Source organism: Pollicipes pollicipes, unplaced genomic scaffold, assembly GCF_011947565.3.
Source record: "Pollicipes pollicipes isolate AB1234 unplaced genomic scaffold, Ppol_2.1 Scaffold_3087;HRSCAF=3621_pilon_pilon_pilon, whole genome shotgun sequence".
NCBI lineage: Eukaryota > Metazoa > Arthropoda > Thecostraca > Pollicipedomorpha > Pollicipedidae > Pollicipes > Pollicipes pollicipes.
In genome coordinates this window covers 45,397,585-45,411,758 of record NW_023596225.1, presented here as the reverse complement: position 1 = coordinate 45,411,758, position 14,174 = coordinate 45,397,585, and positions in this window count along the sequence as shown.

Below are 14,174 nucleotides of genomic sequence, written 5' to 3'. Positions count from 1 at the left end.
ACGGTCGGCCAGGCCACGCCCCCGCCGGCCGCGCATGCGCAGTACGCCGCGGGTTGCGGCGGCGCCAGCGCGGGCGGCGCCGGCCTCGCAGCGCCAATAGGCGGAAAGGCGGCCGGCGGTGGTAGGCACAAAGATCACTTTGTGCCCGGAAAAAAACGAGCGCCGCCCAGCTTTGGGGTGGGGGCCTGGTGGCGCCAACAAAGGTGCCGATCGTCCAGAAACGAGCCCGTTTATATGGCAGCCGGGTTTAATGAGCCCGTGATGGTTTCTGTTGCGGCTGTTTGGGAGACTGCGCGTCCGCAAAAAGCCTTGTGTATTTACACGGGTGCAACACTTTTAAACAAATTTCACCTGGGCAGTCACGAAAGCAGCGGCGTTGGCGCTAATCGCAGCGCGCCGAATGCCGTAGAATTCCGATATTTAGAGACCAGGGACCGGTGAGATTATCTTTGGGCTAGAAACATTGTAAACAGCATTACTGCGCTTCGTCTTGAAAGAACAGCTGCTCCAGTTTGCCTGCTGCAGGGTAATTTGGCGACAAAACAGTGCATTTGTTCCGAAAAAGCTGACGAGTTTTTGCTTGAGGCAAGGGGACCAAAAATTAACCATAAACCTTGCAATATAGACCAGTCCGAGCAAAATCTGGCGTGATGCAGGCATGCGAGGCACTCGCACTCGCACATGCAGGTAGGTACCCGTGTGAGCTGCGGCAGCCATGCAGCCACGCAGGCGCGCCGCCATCCGGGTCAGCTGTGCCCGCGCACAGACAATGGCTGCCAACTGATGGGATGAAGCGATTGCCTGGCGCAGGGCTGTTCCAAGTCGCAGATGTCGTCTGGGAGGGGGGGGGGGGGTAATGAGAAGTGGGGAGTTTTCGTGCGGCGGCAGGGGGGGGGGGGGGGACTGGTATGTGAGGAAGGGCTGGGCCACATTCATGCTGAGCAATCGAGTCACGTGGATTGCAGGACTGTGAACCAGCCGTTGAGCGAAGGCAAACGGTGATGTGCCTCGGATTAAAAAAAACAGCATACAGCGACGTGGTACAGTTCTCTGGCAGTTCGCGGGTAAAACCTGTTGTACATTTGCACCTGCATCCCATGTTCGCTCGCATTTGGTAACAAACAGGTCTGGTGTGTCTACAAAGCACTATCGAATGACAGTACAGGTCTTGGTGATCTGCGTTGCTTCTTATGCATACATTCGTAAGACATTGCATTTGCAGTATGTTACAGTTGCAGCTCACTGCAACATCCTGAAAGCAACGAAGGGTTTTAAAACAGAAACGCGTGTTTTTGTCCGGCCTTGGCGTCTACGCCGACCGCTCGGTGACCGCGGACACATTGGAACAAGTCCATCCTTTCAGTCTGAAGTGTGTGTCCTTTCAACACAAGCACCCACACGCATGAACAGAGTTCCGTTCTCAAAATGGAAATGGGGTAGCTGTCGACATCCGACCAACACCAAGACAGCGTGAATGTCGAGGTTTTATCGCAAGACTTTTCAAGAATGCGGCCTACCGAGTGTTGGAGCGCTCGGGAGAAACGTCGTCTGGAAGCCGGATGTAGCCCACGGAGCGCGCAGATGAGGCACACGGATCATCCATAGGCATTGATCATCCATAGGCATCATCCATAGGCATTGATCATCCATAGGCATCATCCATAGGCATTGATCGCATGCGTCATCCGAAGCGGCTGAACTTGTTCCGTGATTTTGCATTTGATAGATGTCCTGTCGACATCCGACATCAAAATCCAGCATCGACAAAATCCGACATCCTTCCTATGTCGGATTTTTATCCCATGTTTAGAGCCATGACATCCTCGGTGATCTTCACTCCAGCAGACATTCACCTCATCGGCCGCCCCTCGGGTCCGTCTCATACCATTATTCTTTTAAGTACGGTTTTTAGCTTTTCCTGTTCGGCTGAGCCGCTCACAAAAAACATGGCATTCAGTTGTCCACTTTCGCATGCTGCTTGGTTAATATGTGCCATTTTTAGCTACGCCAATATCGCAGACTTTTTGCTCCAGTAAAAATGTAACTTGTCTAAAAACTTGTCTAAAACTAAACTTGTCTCCTCGGTTAGGAGAATAGCTTTCCTTTCAGTTGGGGGAGGGCTTGAACCTCCACCGAACTTTGCCTCGGGCCTCTCAACTTCGAAAAGAGCGCGTGTTAAATCCTGGGAGAAATCCGATTTTGTGTGCATTTTGTGTGTAGGTCTAGCCACTTTCTCCGCTGATGCCTCCAGCCGCGATGTTTTCTTGAAAACTACATTCTTCCCCTGGATATAAACAAGCCCATTTTAAGAAAAATTCTCACAGATGATTATTATGACATATGAAACTCCGCTGTTTTGCCTTGTTTTCACCTGATTTACAGCGGTTTGTTGCCGTATCGATGAACACAAAGTAGATGAGAGGCGGTTCCTAGACTACGCATTTTATGCGTAGTCTATGCATGCTATGCATTTTGGCCATGGCACCAGCACCGGTTAAGCACTAGTTACGCTGGTCGAAAACACCCTGTTGGCTACGTTGCGGTTGCGCGTGGTTACGCTGCGTCAAGAGTAACGCTCATAAAAAGTAAAGTCCGTTTGACCCCTTACTGAGCTAGAGGTGTTAAACAATGGTTGGGCGTGCTGCTTGTCATGAGAGGAAGCCAACAGTATATGAATTAAATCCTTAAAAACTTCAAAAACAGGTTTTAGGCACCGTAGCGTACTGTCATGCTGCCCAAACCTCCCATTCCCATTGTTACACTTCAGTTACGCTCAATTAAAACCTCTTCTCCCTGAGTGTAAATTGACCATTGCAGCCGGTACGCACGAAAACCCACAGTCAGCATCATGATCCTCCTCTCCGCTTCATGCGTTGGATACTTCTACCTGCCGTAACTTCGTTCTTTCTATGGGCTGAAGACAGCGAGTGCTTTGATATCGAGGAAGGCATATTGTGGGAGCTGACATTCATTTCATAACGCTCTCACACGTTATGTCCGTACGTGATATAAGATACAAGAAAGATGCAACGCACGCGTGATGTGCGAAGGAAGCAAATGCTTCCAGACTTTTGCAATCACCGCGTATTTCCCCTGTACAGTTCGGGGCGGCAGCCACACTCTGTCCGTGCAGCCGCTCCCCCTACCCTTACGATCAGCCACCTTATCTTTGGAGTGGTCTCGTCCTACAAGCCTTACCCTATCCAAAAGGACTGCTAAAAAGCCTGTCGGTTCCGCTCCCGTGACCGCTGCGGCCCGCCAGCCCCTGACCTATGACCCGAGGCGCCTCCGGGGACCGGCATCGCCAGGTAGACGCAGCTCTGATTATTTCCCCACCTGTAACTTTTGCCCGGGATTTTGGGCGGCGGCGCGGTCGGCGGCTCCGTGTCCCAACACAAATATACAGTTTGTGTGCGGCGCGGCCGGGCGGGTCGCTGTTTACAGCGGGGGGCGGCGGCGCCACGGGGGACGGGCACGTGCCGTTCTCCCCCCGGCCCCCCGGCCGCCGGGCCTGGACGGGCAGGGACCCGGCGCTGAGCCCGTCCGGTCTCCCCGCTCCGCCGTCGCCGCGCGCGCCGGCCGCGGCGGGGAGCCGCACGGGAGGTGGACCGGCGGAAGTGTTCACGTGCGTCGAGAGTGTTCACGTGCGTCGAGATTCGTCGAAATGGATGGGGAGGGGAGCGGTTCGGATCCATCCTTTGTGCGTGGTGGTGGGTGGTGAGGTTTCTGTGGTCCCGGGACTCACTGCGCATGTGGTACGTGGAACCGATGCCGGGGAAGGGCGGACTGAACCGAGGGTTATGCCTGAACGGACACAAGTGACTCATGGTTTTTTATCATGTGCCAGCTCCATTGAGTATGGAAATGCCTCCGTTGTTCGCTTGAGCCAGGAGCCCGGACGCTGCAAGGGCTAGAATCGTACGTGCAGCAAATTAGAGGATATTTTCCATACATCAGATTAGAGGACATTTTCCATGTGGCACATTAGAGGATATCACCCACGCATCAGACCATTATACAAACGCATATCATCCACATGAAGGGGTCATCCCATGTCTAAACATCATTCATTCATAACCAGCCTTTACCGTCAAGTTTTGCTTAGACAGGTGAAGACCAACGTCTCCACGGGGGTGAGCGCACCAAAATTCCATCTGTGGCTTGTGAACGGGAAGTGAGCCGCAGGGGACACGACTTTTTAATTAAGTCGTGTCTGAGCGCTATTTGCAAGCTTCCTTTGTCCCATATTCTGTATACAAGTATCTATAAGAGCGTTGTGAAGTGAGCTTCCAACATCGACTCGACCCCATTTACATCAAATCGACCAGCGTAAGTTAGCTGGCAAAGAATAAAGTGTAAATGTGCATCGTACGAAATAGCACCAAAAAATTGCCTGGCTGTGTATTTATCAGCCTGTGGCAGCTCTTTTCGTCATACTTCGGTAAATCACTCGCAAGGACAAGACTAAACTGCATCAACAAGCATCGCGTGCCACGGTGTCCTGTATATAAATGAGTGATGAGGGTCTGACCTGACCTGAAGCAGTGGTGACTCAGTGCTCCTAACTCTTGGTCAGCGTCTCTACATAATCGTCTCTCGGATAATGAATGAAAGCAGGAGACTCAACCAATCGTCGCTCTGGTTACAACATGCGCGGAAACATAATTACCCCATTTCCGTAAGACATGCGACCAAACGAACGTTCGAGCAGATAAGTGATGGTTCAGGAAAATGTAACCACATATTCCTCAATCATGATTTCACAATGTCGCATTGTATGCGATTATGAAGCCTTCGTCACTTGTAAATGCTGCGACTGAGTGGAAGCGAACTTGTTTAAAGACCAACACCCACCGTAGTTTGTGGGTAAAGCGGTGCTAATCCGGGCCCGCTCTGACAGAGTGTGGATTTGCCATTACCGGAGCGTCTTTTGGAATATATTCACAATTCGAGGACTTCACTTTGTGTGCACTCGGCTCTTGTCATTCGCAATTAATTTGTTATCGTTTCAGACTAGATGCACGGATAAAGGCAAGGGAGAGCACGCACGCTTGACAGACAAAATAGACAAGAGCAATCTCATTGGATTTTTGCTTGCGCTGAAATGTGTGCAGCTTACGCAGCTTGTAGGTCTTTGATCTTACCCCCGCGTTTGTAAGCGCCGTATGCAGCAGGACGTTTTCCACTTTTCGGCACAAGCACATCTTTTACTCTGTTTGTCTGTGTGTCTGTCTACCTGTGTTTGAGTGCCTATGTGTCTGCTCATCTGTCTCTGCCTCTGTCTGTGTCTCGCCCCAGCTCTCTCTCTCTCTCTCTCTCTCTCTCTCTCTCTCTCTCTCTCTCTCTCTCTCTCTCTCTCTCTCTCTCTCTCTCTCTCTCTCTCTCTCTCTCTCTCTCTCTCTCTCTCTCTCTCTTTCTGTCTATCACTTTTATCTCTTTTCTTCATAGCTTCCACACTTTACTGACCCCTTCCAAACACTTCTCTAATTGCTCCCTCCTTCCTTCCTTTTTTATGGCCCTTACTATCTTCTCTTTCAAAACTGCCTGCACTTCCCATCTCTACCACGGACTTGCATGCACACCAGCATCTGCCCCTCCCCCTCCACCCGGTGGCCGTCACACCCCTCCCCACCCCCACCCCCACCCCCCGCCTCTCCCCCCTTGGGCCCCGCGGCGCGCTCCCAAGGCAACCCGCCGGCGCCGCTCCTCAATTTGTGCTCGATTTTGTCCGGGCGACAAGTCGTCCATTAGACTGCAGGACAAGGCAAAAATACGGCCTGGATAAACACGCGCGACGGGCCATATGGCCGCCGGTCCGCCGGCCTGCTGGTCTGGCGCTCGCGGCGCGGGGGGAGGGGGCGGGGCGCGCCGTAAATCGGGCGACATCGCGGCGGCCGGTCGCGACTGGGCCTGGCCGGGCTGGTCGGGTGGCGCCGCTGGCCGTGTCCAGCGGGCGGCGTCAACAGACCGACGGCGCCACAGCAGCGCCGTCAGACGGCTGAGCCGGGGCCGGTGCGGGCTGCCGACCGCGCGGCGCTCGCGAGCGCGGGGCAGCGGCAGGTGAGACTCGAAATAGGGGAAATCGGCTCACGGGGAGTTTTTGCTCGGCTCGGTAAAGCCCCGGTCGTCTTTGAGCCCGATTGCACAACACGGCACTTGTAGCTCGATGAGACCAATGGAGAGCTCGAATCTGGCGCATTCCTGGGTCTTTGCGATAGCTTCCGCATCGCGCAACACCCTCTACTCCAACACCACTCCTCTATCTAGGGTTCAACGCGGCATTCCACCAGGGCGGATCAACACCTCGCGCGCCGCGGGGCGCCCGCTGCATCAGCGGACTCGGCTTCCGCCGCGGGCCGCGGGCGCGCCCCGCCGTGATCTGCCAGCGGGCTCTTACCTCGCGGGTCGCCTCGTGACGCGGCGCCGGAGGCTGGCCGTGTCAGCCGCCCTCCCCCGAGACGTCGCCGCCCGGCGGCGGCCGCCGGTGCCGCGTCATGCCCGGCGGCCGGGGCGGGGCGCGGTCTGGACGCCACGACAGACCGGCGGCACATCTGGCGGCACAGCGGGCGCCGCCGATCAGCGCGTCACAGGTCACACCGCGGTCGGACGTCACAGCTGACCGCGGCACATCTGGCGGCACAGTGGACGGCGGCGATCAGTGCGTCACAAGTCACACTGTGGTCGGACGTCACAGCTGCCCGCGGCACATCTGGCGACAGAGGGGACGCCGGCGTTCAGTGTGGCACAGGTCACACCGCGGTCAGAAGCGAGGAGCACTGCGTTAGCGAGGGTCACGCCAGTGGCGGAGAACGGGAGCTGTGGTGCTTAGCATTGAAGCGTTTTAGTGGCACGGCGTGTGACGGTTTGGGGAGCATTTGTTTAAAAGTAGATTTCCAGCTCCGTTCCATGCGCGGGACAATGTGTTGCGCACCCGTAGATGGGCCTGCATCTCTGGAGCAATGGGACACTTGGTGGAATCGGTATAACAGCCTTGATATCACAAAAGGCTCTAATAGCCGGCACACGTTTGAAGCTTTTCCGGTCGAATTTCACTCTCCTCCGATTTGTGACATAGATGGTTCCAGCTCATCACAAAACGACGAGAACATCGAAGAAATCGGTGCATCACACTGCATAGTCAGCTGCGTTACCGCCGCCACCAAAAGCACGTCTTACAGAAAACCGCAATGCGTACTGTACAGACGTGAGCAGGGAGACAAAGACTCAAGAGGCAGCTAGGACAAGCGCATGTGCATTGCAGCGACGTCACCTCTCATTCACCCTACCCGGCCAGCGTGCCCCCCCCCCCCCTTCCTCTGACCGCCCCCGCACGACGCTGGCGGCCGGCCGGCCGGCCCTTCGCACGGTGTCGGGCGTTCCCAGCCTGTCGTCGGCGCACTTTTTCCGTCGGCGGCCGACGCCGACGGCGCTGGCAGCGTCGACGGGCCCGTAATCGTCGGCCGACTGCACAAACAAACAGGCCGTCATATGCATTACTCATCGCGCCCTACCTGGGCCATTGTAGCCGGCCCGACGCCGGCGGCGGCGGCGTAAATACGGCACGACGGGCGCCAGGGGTCGAGCGGCGCCGCTACACAGGCGCCCGACGCGCGTAAGCGACGTGGGGACCCGGTGCTGAAGGTGCTGCGCGTCGGTGGGACGCCGGCGGGCGGGGTCACGACTTAAGGAGTCCGGGGGCGAAGTGCTACGAGGGGGGGGGGGGGGGGGCTGTGAGGCGCCTGTGGGGAGGGGGTCCGGTGTGAGTTTTTGTAGAGCGGCATAAGTACAGGCTGTCGGCGTGCGCTGATGTACCGCTGCAGGTACAGGCGAGTCATTAGGTCACTTTGGTGCGCCAGCGATACTAAATTAGAGGCTGGAGACGCTCAAGGCTGGTGATGCTAGCCTTCATGAATTTGTACGCCCGGTCTGCACTTGCAATTATAAACTTGTTGATATCATGCAATCTGTAAAACCATCTGCATGAATGCACTTATGTCAAGTGCCAGCAAATCACGGAACGTATCACGAGGCCTTGCAACCCTTAAATTTGAAGTACATTATATGCGCTGGCCGGTTTGTGATGGTGGATTCGGAGCGATTTGCTGTAGCACAATCTCGCAGTGTTGATATCATAACTCAAACGATCTGCTGACTCGCAGGGACATAACGTATGCCCTGTTTAGGTTTGAGGTATCCATCCAGAGCTTGTCTCGGCTCTGAAGATATATGAGGTGAAGATAGCGGCAGCCTCCATTTCGACGGACGCACTGCTCCTGTTAAATTGTGAGATGAAAGAAAACATCGGTGTTCCGCAACAAAGAACAGCTTAGTTTCAATCGCCTTTAAAGCGAGACGCTCTTGAAGAATGGGCTTCTCTGTAGTTTTCGCCCCAGCGGTAGTTTCCCGGGCGCTGTGCATTTTGCTCGAAACTGGACGAGATTCCGCGCGCTGACGTCCTTTTTCGGTGGTTAGGCAGCACCGCAACACACCTGGAGCATTGCGGCGCAGACTAGCTTCCTTTTCACCATCCGGTATTCCGTGCCGGCGACTGGTTTTGTTTCATGGACGCTTGGTCTGGGAGTATGCTGCCTGACGTTGGGGCCAAAGGTCAGCGCTACCAGATTAGGAACTCAACAAATGGGTATAATCGGCAGTGGAGGTTTGAAATATTGGAGAATACTGTTCTTTAGTGGGGCTGGAAACAATATTGATTTAGAAATACCCGCAATTTCAAAGGCACAAATTTCTGAAAACAGGTGTACCTATTCAAATTGCTCAGTCATAGCGGTTGGAGCAGGGAGAGGGGGGGGGGGGGGGCAAGGAGGCCAAGGCATCTGCTTTTCAACATGGGGAGGGGAAGCTATGCTGAGTATCCTTCTTCACATTCCCAAGCTCCTTTTGCGTTTAGCTTACTTTGGTGGCAACCTAAGACATGCATGCCGGTTTAGTAGCCAGTTCCACCAGCCATCTTCGTCAAGCCGCACTGGATAAAGGGCTCCATACTGTAAATGACTGCATCTTATGGTACCATGTGCACCGAGCGAATGATAGTAAGTTGGGGCAAACTCCACATTATTCTAGTACCAAATGCTATCGTTCTGTCCGTGCAGAAGCCCTTGGTTCTTCTGCCTGTCCGTGACTGTCCCCTCAGCAAAGGCTCGTAAAGCTCGGGATGAATATGCCGTAAGCGTTTGGTGCACACCGACTTGCCAAGAAAAAAACTGTGTGTTTCATATAATGCCGATATTTCAGTACCCTTTATGAGTCGAGGTGTTCAAACTTTTCACACTCGACCTTCGGTCTCGGGAGAAGTCATTTTTAAGACTGAGGCTCGCTGTCATGACACTATCTGAGCGCAGAAAAGCATTTCTTCACCATTTCCCATTAGACGTCCGACATGTACGAAATCAAGCGCCTGATACCCCTACTTCACTTGTCGATGATGTTATAGTGGGTATAGATGACAACGACGTTGGAGACAAGTGCCGCGAAACCAAAAAAAAAACAAACCAAAAAAAAACACGGCATCGGCCATAATAAGAGCCAAGAACAAAACAGCACTAAATATGCATGGCTAGCTTACTCACCACCTAGCTTGACACCAAAGCGACAAAGCTGAATTTGAACAAGGAATCTTGGAAATAGGCCCAATGGTTATGAACGTTGCAACACCAATTGATCCTTGACATAGGTCGAGAAGGCGGTGGCAAATACGAACCGACATCCATCTATTCCGACTTCAGCCCGATCGAATCTGATCCTGAAGGGGGGTCTGGAGAATTTATATCGTACAGGAAGCGATTATTCCCGCACTGTTTTCCTGCACGGGAAAAATAGACCATTTAACATGCAAACATAACTTATCTGTATGAAAATATCGGGTGAAAATAAGACGGAAAGAAACATAAAGGCCCGATCCAACTTGCCCATAGAATAAATATGCCAAGTCACACTAACAAGTGCTTGGATGCAGCAGATTCACTGGACCTTGGAGATTTGTGTCATGCATTGTTCATACCACATCATCACTCAGGGCACTTTTGATAGCACGTGCTCCAGGTGGCCGCCTTTTTGGTAGAAACGGTGGTCTCGCGCCTCGTCACTTCACCGATAGCCCTTGCGCGCGCGTCATGTGCAATATTGCGCGCCACCCGGCCAAAAACACTCTCGAGGTCACCGTGGCCATGAGGGCTCTACCTGCAAACTCGGGACTTCAGGAATTCATCAGACACAACTTTTGGAGAGATCTAATGAGTCATTTACGGGCCGTCCGTTAGTTTTGTGACGTCCGCACCACGAAGTGGCCCTCCGGCTAGGCCGGAACCATTCGTTATATGTCGGATGTCGACTGCCATGCCGGAGTCTGATGCTGTCCTTTTCGCCATCAGGGTCTTGCCCCAGCTGGCCCCAGGAGCACTGCAGCATACCGACGTGCTACTCAATGTTTACTATGGCCGCGGAACCGTCCTGCTCTGTTGGGAAAAGGAGGGCCATAAGCCTCTGGAACTTACGGCGCACCCCACCCTTTGGCTATGCAGCGGACCCCACCACGGCGTGAGGCAGCATCGAGGCCAAGTCCGGCAGTTTTCGGCCTTGCCACATTCAGATGGAAGTAGGCCTGGTTACTGAACCAGACCAGGTTCAGAAAGCCTGGATTGGCGTCACCATTCGTCTTCAGCCAGGTGTCAAGTGCTATCCACTGTTGTTCGTCGGCTTCTGCCAGGTTCCGGTGGATGATCGCTTTTATGGAAAAAGCTTGAGGCCAATTTTTAGGATATGCCGTACGGTTTCTGCGATCGGTGTCGAGATCCTGCAGTGGTTTTTTGGATGGATTTTGATAGATCCTCAGTGATGGCACACATTTGATTTTTGCAGTGCCCTCTGGTATTCTTTTTACTTGTGGTGAGCAATGTGGCATAGCAAAACTTATTTAAGAATTGAATGCGCTTAACCGACTGATGCTGAGGACGTTGAGAATAAGCGATACTAGACACCCTTGGAATAATTCGACGAGGATTCTCAGAGGCAGCTTCCGCCTTATTAACGCCACCGGGCGCGAAAAGGTTCATTGACCCATCAGGTCACGGCAGCTCGGCGCCAGCGAGGGGCGTCTGGCGGCGGCGCCAGGCGCCAGCGCAAGGCACCTTCCCACGGGCGCCAGCAGCGGCAGGGACGTGGCAGGGCGGCGCCCGACGCCGGTCCGTTACAGGCGTCCATTTGTCAGCCCTGTGCGTACGGCGAGTGGGGCGAGCGCGCGTGTGTTTAGCACGCTGATGAGGCGCAGTGAAGGATGAAGCGGCAGCCGATACTTTGATGGTGCCCGGCCGGTGGAGGGGAGGGGGAGGGGCACTGCGGCAGCTCTCACGCCTCCGTCGTGGCGCGGCGGGAGGGGAGATCGCCGTCGTGATAACGTGGCTCTCGTCGTGTTCTCCGCCCCCTGCCCCGTTCTCGTCGCCTTCGCGTCTCTGGGAAGTGTCGGGCGCGTCGATTGTCTGAGAGCAATCAATGACTGGGGATGCTAACCGTCCAAGCGGCGGTTAGGGGCCACCCGCTGCGGAACTGTTGCGTTCATTCGAACTGGAATTCGTCCGTAGGTTAAAGTTCCGCCGAGCGCTAGGTCATTACTGTGCAGAGCATCAACTCAACGACAGCCGTTGGCTGATGTGACATTGCTAGTGGTTAAGAAAGCAACGCTGTACATCGCAGTTTATTTGCTGCGGCCTGGGGAACGCTGTTGATAACCCTTGCCACTTCAGACAACGGCCAGGCTCAGCAGATGCTTGTCAACAGCAGTATGGAATGCAAATGAACTGAAAGACACCAATCCTCAGTGGTGGAAACGTCTGTTTTTGACCACAGTAAAAGGCAATGCACCACTGGTGCAGAACAAGGCACCACTGGCCCCATTGGATCCGACGGTGTATTCGGAGCTTCCCCGCTGCGAAAACCAATGCGCAGCGGGCTGATTTTCACGAAGCATCGGGATCTCAGACGTTGATGACGTTGATGAATTTTTGTCCGTTTTCACTGTTTGTTACTCGGAAAGATTGGGTTTATGAATGCAAAATACAAATGCAGCGGATAGTACTACTGACCAGTGATCTTTATGTTTTGACCAAATCTCAGCTCTTGGAAGTAAGCTTTCCGCACAACAATGTACATTGCGTGGAGCCGGTGTTCAGTCTCGCCACAGAAATGACGACAGGAGTTTCCAAAGCTGCAAAATCTTCGCAGCCTTCTCCCATACATGTAACACGAGCACCACGCCTTTCCATCTGCGCATCCAAGCATAACGCCCCACTGATCGCCCCCGCGCCGCCTTTCCCCGATGTCACACTCGAGCTGCCCCTTGTCACCCTAGTGTCACCTCCCCCCTTTCGCACTACGCGAGCCGTCCTCGGCAGTCCGCGCCGCCTGCAAATTGGGCCGTTCTATTGCTGGCGGGTTTAGCGACTCTCCTGCACGGAAACGCTTCGTCGTCCGCTCGTTGGCTGCCCCCTCCCCCCCCCCCCCCGCTGACCGGTCGCCGGCCGAGTCAGCGTCCGGCCGGCCGGGCCAGATGGTCCGCCGGCAAAGGGTCAGGTGCCGCACGTGGCCCGCCGTCGACCCTCGGCTGCACCAGAGCATCCGGAGTCAAGTGTCTCCGCCAGAGGGCGCAGTGGAGGCCCGAAACCATCAAAATGCATGATGCCAGTCATAACCGACCCCATGTTTGAGCAAGGCATGTAACGTTTCGAGACTTACGGTGCTGGCAGCCGGTGCCGAATTAGTACCGCCTCCGCACTGAAACGCCGTTCCAGGACAAGACTGTCGGAGTTTGCCGGCACCATTCGATGTCGGTCCTCGCTCTCGCTCGCTCTCTATCTCTCTCTCTCTCTCTCTCTCTCTCTCTATCTCTCTCTCTCTCTCTCTATCTCTCTCTCTCTCTCTCTCCTCTTCTCTCTCTTCTCTCTCTCTCTCTCTCTCTCTCTCTCTCTCTCTCTCTCTCTCTCTCCTCTCTCTCTCTCCTTCTCCTCTATCTTCTCTCTCTCTCTCTCTATGTATATATATATATATATATGTAAAGAAAGCCCACACTACTGCCTGTAACAGTCGACTCGGGCCGTACCAGACAAACACCTTCTTCATCTTCACGAAGACATCTTCATTTGTACCTCCACGCCGCCATTCCGAGTAAAAAAAGGAAACACCGCGTCCCCAGTTCGAAGCCATTCGCCCAGCGCAAGCGCGACTCACGTGGCCACATACGTCCTGACTCACCCCGTAGAGTCGCCGCACATGTTCTGAGTCAAATCCGTCGGAAAGCCCCCGGATCGCTTCGGCCGTGTGCCCCGTTCTGGGGTGCCGTTTGCTCCGACCGGCAGTCGGGCGCCGGTCGCCGCCATGGTGAGAGCGATTCGCCCGGCTAAAATCACAGACAGCCATGCCGGAATGAAAGCTGCGTCTGGCTCAGTGGGCTTGAATTGCAACGAAAACATTCAGCTGGCATGCGATGCGAAGTGGCCATGCACACCAAATAAAGATCGAACGGTCGTGAAGCAATTGATGGGCTCCATCGTCGCCTCGCCGGGCTGCAGACCTTTTGCAATGGAATGTGAAGCCCTGTCAAGACCAGCCGAGCAGCCAGAGGTTGGCGCTCGCTGGCGTAGTGTAAAAAGATGCGGGGACCAGTTGGGTTTCCCATGCAGATAAACCGCGATCCCACATGAAAAGGATGCGGTTTACCAGCTGACTGGCTCTGCCTTGGTGCCGTGCGTCGAGTGCCCAAAGCCCACTGAACAAAGGGCGGGAAAAGATATATGGCCGAGTGCCATTAACCACTAATAAAACATGGTTGTGGTAACTGCGGGGTGTTACGTGGTTTCGTATCGTCAATAAACAAAAAAACAAGAAAAAAACCATAAAAGAAGAAATCTATCAGTGCGCAGCAAATTTCAAAACAAAATAGCACTTAGCTGTCTTCTTTATTCATATCTGGCTATGCAGCCAGAGTGGGGTTTCAGAAACAGCGCTGCTGACCGATGGATATACTTTAAAAATGGACCTAGCTGTTTTGATTTATCGCTTCTCGCAATTTTTTTGTGATCTAAAAAGCGCATCAGGGACGCAGGAGGCATGCACAAAATATATGCCTTTGACAGCGAGACGCCAAACATCCTTCATTCAAAGCGCAG